The sequence below is a fragment of the Polypterus senegalus genome, chromosome 13 (genome assembly GCF_016835505.1).
Source record: "Polypterus senegalus isolate Bchr_013 chromosome 13, ASM1683550v1, whole genome shotgun sequence".
Classification (NCBI taxonomy): domain Eukaryota; kingdom Metazoa; phylum Chordata; class Cladistia; order Polypteriformes; family Polypteridae; genus Polypterus; species Polypterus senegalus.
This window is the reverse complement of record NC_053166.1, coordinates 136,022,091-136,031,112: the sequence shown is the minus strand read 5'-3', so window position 1 is coordinate 136,031,112 and position 9,022 is coordinate 136,022,091. Positions and strand designations below refer to the sequence as shown.

At 38.7% G+C, this 9,022-nt stretch overlaps 1 non-coding gene across 1 annotated transcript; it reads left to right on the top strand.

Annotated features, from left to right (window-relative positions):
- The first annotated feature begins 6,980 nt into the window (after positions 1–6,980).
- LOC120543454 lies at positions 6,981–7,115 on the top strand. Its single transcript, XR_005636354.1, has one exon. It is a non-coding gene; the product is annotated as a U6atac minor spliceosomal RNA (small nuclear RNA).
- Positions 7,116–9,022: the final 1,907 nt, after the last annotated feature.

The window sequence follows — 9,022 nt, the reverse complement described above, 5'->3', positions numbered from 1 at the left end:
CTGTGGCAACTCCTAACGGGAGCAGCTAAAAGAAGAAGAAGAAGGTGCAGTGAGAGTAACAACAATAAAGCAGCTATGGTATTTGGAATAGTTTGACCATTCTGTGGACCATTATATTGTTACAGGTCGATTACAATCAGATGCATTAAACTAATACATTGCAAGTAACCGCATACTGTTTATTTATAAAGACGCATCAGGGATGTGGATGTAAAAAAGAAACGGAAACCACACTGGAACAATTTGATGCTTTGTGTCGCCAGTTTGCAAAACCGAGTGGAAAACTTGCGTACACCAGGGTTTTAACTACCGTGGAAATGTGCGTGGCTTTACGCCAAGTTTAGGTTTTATACATCACGACTTGAACGTGGAAACGGGCTTACACAAGACTTTTGTACGTACGCACAAGTTTATACATGAGGCCCCTGGTGTTTCTGCTATCTCTCCGATGTGTTTTGTTTTCTCTGCCTAATGATGGCCTGCATTTAATAATAAAACTACTTAACTTGTCTATGACTGGTTGAAATCCAAATAATCAATGTAGACCTCAGCATTAACATATGCAATGCATATTCACTGTTATATGCTGTTCGGTGTGGAATTTGTAAAATCAGTGCTAATATTTGAGATGTACCATCTATTGAAATGACAACTGCAATGCATTTTATCAATGAAAATGTTTGTGATGCACCATCTGTTGGAATTACTGAGGCACAGTAACCAGGCAGCCACTTGCACCTTTATTAAAAACATTTCATATTTACTGCAAGGTTTATCAAAATGTGTATTAGGTTTAGCCAGAACTTTTTGGTCACAGAAATAAATTTGTCTCTTAAGTGTGCAGAAAATAAGCTGGGGTGCCAAAACTGAGAAGTCACTGGTTGGTTTTGTGTTTAAAAACATGCATTTGAGTACATTTTTCATTGTTCCATGAGTAAAGAGTAAACTTGGTAAATGTATTCTTTATTTTAGACTTACTTTACATTGCTCAGGTACCCATTTCCTTTATTATTCCAACCGTACCCGCATTAACATGTCTATCGAGGTGATCACCATCGATCAAAGAACTGTCACTTACCGAGTGGTTTCCATGCCCGGAGATGGCGCCTGCCTTTTCCATTCTCTGTGTTACATATTGCACGGCCATATCAGGCTCACTCTTGATATCCGGAGGAACATTGTGTCTTATGTTTTGACTACTGGGATAGGTTCAAGGTGTGAACTGATGACGGTACAGGAGATAATTATACTACACTGGAGCACTATAAGAGTGAAATGCTTAAGCCCTTCACCTATGGTTCTGCATGTGAGTTGATGGCTGCCGCTGAATTGTTCGGTTGTTGCCTTCAAGTGTACCGAAATGGCCAAATATTTTACACCTTTGGACAACCACCAATGCCTCTTAAACATCTTAGATTGACAGGTGACGATTTCAGTAGTGGACACTTTGATGTTTATGAATGTTTAAACTCTCAAAATCTGGATGCGAAGTTATCGATGAAACCGGTTGTATGCTTACAACGCTTGACAGATGCCGAATGTCTCTTCAACACAAGTTCCTACAAATACTGTCGTAATTGAAACAAACCATGAAACTCAAACCGATTATGACAGCAGCAATCCAAGCTGTGAGATTTGAAACAAGATTACTGTTCACATGGCCAACTGTACGTTGCATGCTCAAGAATAAGCTCAGCGCACAGCTACAGCTTGGTCATATTACAACCGGAGGGCCGTACTGACAACGTGACATACAAACAGATCCTTAACAAATAATTATTGGCATATTTTCCCTCAGTTTAAAAAGGTTTAATTTTCTTCTTAATAAAAATTTTAAGGCAGTACTTTGCCGTTGCGAAGCGCGGTTATTTTGCTAGTTTTTAATAAATTTGCACAAACCTCAAGTAAACTTTTTTCACGTTGTCATTATGGGGTGTTGTGTGTAGAATTCTGAGGAAAAAAATGAATTTAATCAATTTTGGAATAAGGCTGTAACATAACAAAATGTGTAAAAAGTGATGTGCTGTGAATACTTTCTGGATGCACTGTAAATGTAGACATTCACTGAGCCCATAGCAACCCCATTAAATGATCAAGGAGCTTCAGGACACCATGTTCAATATGCACATTCCCCAAGCAAAAGCATCTTCATTTCACATTTGCATTTGGAGACAAGGTTGTATTAATATACCACACTGAAAATTGTATTTTTATTAACATGTTTTCCTCTCACTTCTCCTGGTTAAGAGTTGTGGAGGCCCAGACATCCTACAGCATGTGCAGAGTCTGCTGCAGGGTCTCCGGCTAGTTGAACATTCCCAGAGCAGATCCAATGGGAATCCCCAAGGGAGGCAACCTTCGAACCTGTCCAAACCACCTCAGCTGGCTCCTCTCATGACCCTACTCTGACAGTCACCTGAATTATTGAGCTTTTTGCCCTATCGCACAGGGTCAGCTCTGCAAACAATCCTCATTCCTGCAGTTTGTATTCACAGTCTCACTCTTACCAAATCTACGTTACATTATCTCACAATCTCATGTTACCAAAGCTCATGACCAAGGGTGAAGATGGGGATGGTGATCAACCTATAAACTCGGTTGACAGGTCCCACTTCATCACCATGGACCAGATCAGAGTCCACAAAACCACTGCCACCGCTCCACGCCACCTGTAAATCTCAAATTCTCTTCTTCCATCACTTATCAACAACATCCTATGATACTTGAACTTTTCAATTAAGGGCAGCATTTGGACTCCGCTCTCCCTGCAATTATATAGCATGCAATAGCAGCCATAGTACACCATATTTCTGTAGCACCTTTGCACAACACATACCCAGGGACACAGTTGTATGATTTTCCAAATCCACAAAACATGTTTAGCAGCGGTGGGTTGGCACCCTGCCTGGGATTGGTTCCTGCCTTGTGCCCTGTGTTGGCGGAGATTGGCTCCAGCAGATCCCTGTGACCCTGTGTTCGGATTCAGCGGGTTGGAAAATGGATGGATGGAAAACATGTTTAGACTGAATCATCATACTTCAACTCATCTGATCTACTGTTCTACTGCCAGGAAGGACTCCACATTGTTCCCTCTGTATCTCTGGCTCAGCTGTCGGATGGAGTCTACCCTCCAGCACAGGCCTTATTGGGGAGGCTGCAGTGTGTGATGCCTCTGCAGTTGGTACTTCTGGTCACTTTTTTTAAACTTGGGGACCATACACACCAGTCAGCTATATTAACCATGCTGTCCCAACAATGTCCAGTGCTTTTAACATCTCTGGCAGGACTCATCAACCCCAGAAGCTTAACAACCACAGTGTCTTCAGCAACAATGATGGAACCTCATCCCACCAGATGTGTTCAGTGCCGTCTTCTGAGAGGAGGGAATGGCCACGAGGTTGAGGAGTTCCTTAAAGTGTTCCTTCCACTACTTTTGACATTTTCCACAGAAAAGGTCATCATCTCCCTATTTCAGCTTAACAGTCTGGGCAAGTTCATGTCGTCCCTTTCTCAGGTGTCAAATGGTTTTTTAGAATAGCCTCTTGGCCGGGGTGTCCAGCTCTTGTCCTGGTGGGCTACAGTGGCTGGCGATTTTCATTCTAACCCTTTTCCTAATCAGCGAGCAGTTTTCACTGCTAATTAACTCATTTTCCCTTCATTTTAATAGCTCAGTTTTTAAGGATTCAGTCCTCTGAATTGATTTGTTTCTTCATTAAATGGTAGCCAAACAGAACTGAGATGTGAAACGAGCCAACAGATGACCAGCTAAACTGGAATGTCAAACTCCAGCCCATTTCACTCCGACCAGATTCTTAATGAGAAGCCAATTCTTACCGTTAATTAAAGCCATTATTGAATATTAGGACTTGTTGCTGCTCTCATTGTCCCACAGCAGACCTGAGCAGACCAGCATGACCAATATTTTCAGGTTAGCTGGTCATGTGGCGGCTTGTTTTGCATCTCATTATTATTTGGCTGATCATTAAGAAAAAAACAAACTAAGGGGTCTGAGTCACGTCAATTGACGTGACTCAAAATGGCAAAAGGCAAAACAAGTTAAACAGCAGCAAAAATGGCTCACTAATGAAGAAGATGGTTGGAAAGAAAACCTGCACCCCACTAGGCATGGTGTTGGACAACCCTGCTCTAGGCCATCCATAGCCTCTCTAAACTACTTTTTTGATTCTGCAACCACTTTTGCAGAAGTCCCCATAGGTTCTCAGTACTTCTCAATAAAGTCAGGAGATCCCACAGAGAACATTCCCCTGTAGGCCACCTTCTTCAGTCTGACAGCTTCTTTCATCTCTGGTATCCATTATTGCGCCTTAGGTTTGCCACCATGAGATGCCCCAACTGCCTTAAGACCACAGCTTTAACAGCCGGTTCCCATAATTTACTTCTTGACCAGGGTACAATTAGAGGCAATGGCTATGATGACTTCATTTTGTACACAGGAAAAAGTTTTCTCCATAGGAGTTGAACTCATCATGAACGAAATCCTCAGCCAGACGTTCCCAAGACACCCTAATTGTTCATCTAGGCTTCCTCGGTCCATCAGGCCTTCACTCGTTCCAAATGGTATTGAATTGACAGCTCTGTCCCTCTGTTCACCTGAGTGTCCAAAGCATATGGCCTAAAGTCAGATGACACAACTTCAGCCCAAGATGCTCTGCTACCAGGTACATTTATGAACCTCCGTTTTAACATGGACTGTCCATGGCCCGCACAGAAATCTAATAGCACCGTACCATTCTGGTTTAGAACCAGCAGGACGTTTCTCCCAATAATGACCTACCAGGTTAACTGTGTTATTCTCAATGTGAGCCCTTAAGTTTCCTCAGTGGGGGGGTTTGTAAGAATCCTCACACCCACCTGAGGCCTTCTATACCTTAGAAATCCAAAGGAGAAAGATCTCCACTGATCAAGAAGTTTGACTCCAGAACCTGTGCTATATGTGGAGGCGGTGCCAACTATATCTACCAGGTTCTTCTGCACCCCTTGCATCACCTCTGTCTCCTTTCCCTATAGAGAGGTAATTTTCCAAGCTTCCGAGGTCTGTCTCCATTACCAGGGTCTAGTCTCTCTTGGTCTTTCCTGCCTTATCGTGCTACTAAACTGGCATTACACCCGACCCTAACATTTCATGTTACAGGTGGTGTGGCCATAAGACAGCTCCACAATGCTGTTTTCTGGTTCACCCGAGCGCGCCAGCCCCTTGGAATGGGCCCTGGTAACCCTTTCCCAGGCAAGGTACGGTGTTTTTTTATTATTGATTTTAATTAAACGCAAATAACATTCCATACAATCAAATCAAACTTAACAAAACCAAAATCCCACAACAGAATGAGAGGAGAGCCAGCCATCAAAACAAATCTTTGAAAGCAGCAAGGAGGAAGAATATCCTTTTCCCCGATCTAGAAGCTTATTCTAAAATGTTATTCATTAGATCCTGCTATATTAAATAAAAAAAAAAAGGTTTGAACAGATCATCATCATCAGAGTGAGAATTAGATTTTTTCCAATTTAAAATTTTCAATTTTCAAATTTCATCACTTACCAACTGACTTAAAAATGGTGGGGTGGGATTCTGCAAGTTGTGCAAGATAAGTCCACATGCTAGTGGTGAGGTAAAGGCAATTCCGATTTGTTTGTCCTTCTCCACTTTAAGCCCATCTGGGCGCCCACCAAACCCAGCTGTTGAAGGGTTAGGAATGACTGTGACACCAAGGCTGTCCGATAGGCATTCAAAGAGTTTTGCCCAAAATGATCTTAAAATGGTGCCTCCCTAAATAAAACATGTGGCCCAGTGAGGCTGGAGACTGACTGCTACATTCACAGGTTGAATCTTGCCCTGGATATATTTTGAATAGTTTTAATTAAGATAAATACGCTTAACAGAAGATTTTAAGTTGTATAATTGAGTGCTTTGTGTGTATGGAGCTGGAGTGTATTCTGTGCATGGCTGCCTTCCACTCCTTTTCTGAAATTAATTATTCTATTGTAGATCAGGCTTATGTATGTCCATCAATTTGTGTCGATTTCAAGGTCTTTTATGGCCTACATATTTGCCACACAATAATAACATTGAAAGTTAGAAAGTGACATACTCCTTTCTGCTTTAGACTGTTGTAGAGTCACCCTTTGGATGTGTGAATGTTACAATTCTAAATAAATGAGGTTATGATTAAATCTAATTTCTTAAAAAAAAAAAAAAAAGATTTGTTAATGTACATTGTGAAAGATTAATTTTAGGGTAACATAGCATTCATCTAAAAGAAATAGCATAGAGGGTTAATAAATGTGGGAAACCAAATAAAGGTCAAGTGAACAACAAAATGTACACTGAAATATAAGATTTGGTTTAGGAAAAATACTGAGATGGTCAAGTTAATAAAGAATGTACCAGAAGAAAGGTTGACGTAATATACAAATTGTACTGAAGGATGACTAAGAGATGACTAGGAAACCAGCAGATATTCCATAAACTAGAATGGACAGTTGTTATATGCACAGAAGTTTCAAGGGTGGTGTCATAATATACCTCAAAAGGTATAAGAAGAACCAGAATATAATATAATAGACTTTTATTCTATATAGATATTTGGGTGTAAACCAAGGAACCAACCAGAGTAAAATGTATGCATTAAGTGACACTGTATGTAAATTGCAGTTTATAAAATGAGCCTCTATCTATCCTTTGGTTTCTCTGACCATTCTGTAACAGACTGCTTTTTGATGAACGCTCCCTCCAAGGCATTTTGCCGAGGAGTAAATTAAAAGATACAATGAGCAGCTTTTCCCCTGCCTGATTACTGATTGTCCTATTACAGGATGTTTGTTTCTTTAACAAGATGTTAAATTTTGACCACAACACTGGGATGGTTTGAAAGAGAAAAAGAAGCTCAAGAAGATGTCCATCTTAAAAGTGTTGAGTCTCCCTGCTAATGTGAGATGGAGGGTGAAGTACACTGTTTTAATATCTACCGTCATGAGGGTCAGAAGGCTAGCACTCTACATGAGAAGGATGGAAGAGGTCCTAGTGGCTTTATAACACATATACGTTTAAGGAATATATTTAATTAGATAAATGACTTGCCTATCATACATTGATTAATCATGTACACCATATAAAACTAAATATGTAAAGAAATGTATAGAACTATGAGAAAGCTAAATGGGGAAGGAAGAAGCCAGTCCTGGTTTACAATTTTCCACAAGGTGGCTTGTAAGGCAGTCTCTCTAAAACACACACAATGGGCAGACTTGTTCTAGCTGGTCATTTGAGTTTTCATTCCCACAAATCATGAGGTTTTCATCTTTACTGCAGTCAAATAAGAACACATACAAATAAGATCAAAAATTATTTTAATTCCCATAATGATAATAAAAATAATTCCATGAATTCTGTAAACCATTGCATAAATGCTATAGTGTAAAAATTTTAACAAGTGTTAACAATTTTAAAACAATACACTAGAAGAAAATGATTATGCATTATAAATAATACCTTCTACTTAAGGAAAAATCCATTCAGGTCTCCAGTCTTTCTAGACTTTTCTTCTAAACCAAACAAAGACTTTCATAAATTAAACACAAGAGAATCCCCATTATATGCTTTTAAGGTTTCAATTTGACAACACATACACAAAATTAATATACTGACAATATTTCTAGAAATATTTAAATACTATTTAGGATGTGAACTATATGCCAATACATAATAAAATACGGGATATGTTTCCATTTCTATCATTAAATGTCTATTCCAATTTTATTCTATGCAAATAAACCTAAGAATTGCAGCTTGGAATTTTTATAAGAACTTAATACCTTTCTTTATTCTACAGTCATTTCTACTGTAAAGCCCTGAGAAAATCATCATATTTCCATTTTGTCTTTTATCCCCAGGCTGATATAGATGCAGATACAGAACTGCCATCACAATAAGTTTCGGTTTATACCATTTATAGAAACACATACTGTATAGAATAGCCATTTAATACAAATTAATGCTACATTTGAATAACTCAATGCTATACTCTTCAATTAAGAGTGGCTTTTCTCCAATTTGACAATGGTACATTCAAAGTTCAGGCTTTAATGATGTCAGATTACTAATACATACATTTGTTTTCAGGAACATGATGCTCCTGGATTTTTGGATATTTTTCAAGAAAGACATTGTCAAAAATACAAAGTTTAATTTTAATAATTTATGCTTTGATATACTTTGTTTTAAAATAATTCTATCCAATGTATACATATATATATATAGAGAGAGTGAAAAAAGATTATTTTTATAAGGGATGGCATAAAGGTAATCCAAATACATAATATATAGAGAGAAAAAATATGATAATGTAAAAACACAAAACAAATTTATGTGAATGCAGATTGACCAGACCTTATACAACAGCTCCATCACATTTAGTTTACAAGCTGCTTACACTGAGAATGTATTACTGGTGCTTTCTTTTGGTCTCCACTGACTTCTCTTTAAAGCTCTTATTAACATTATTTGAAGTGCTTTGAAATATAATACATTGTGCTGTATTTTTAATTTCCAACTTCTTCTAATTGGGCCAACAGGGTGCAATACAATAATAAACAGAGTGCAACAGAGAAACTTACAGTTGCATCCTTCTAATTCTCTCTAGTTGCCTTCTTACTAAGTAGTCAACCATAAAACCCCAGCTACAACAACTAAAATCTTACCAAATCCAGGCACCAAAACCCACTGGGCTTTTGCATAAAATAAATATAACAACCTATAGCAGCATTTCAAGCTCACAGGGTTTTTATTGCATTCTTGAATAAATCTTAGAAATTACTTTCTCTAAACAACCTCCAAAAGAATCACATTCACAATGTGAGATAGCCTGCTCTGTGTGGAGATCGGGAATGCAGCTCAAAATTACACATTTAAGTAAACTTCATTTAGGACTAGTGATGGGAGTTGTTGCTCTGACTGTACCTAACCTAACAGAAAAGAACAAGTGAACACCGAAACATTAAATGTACT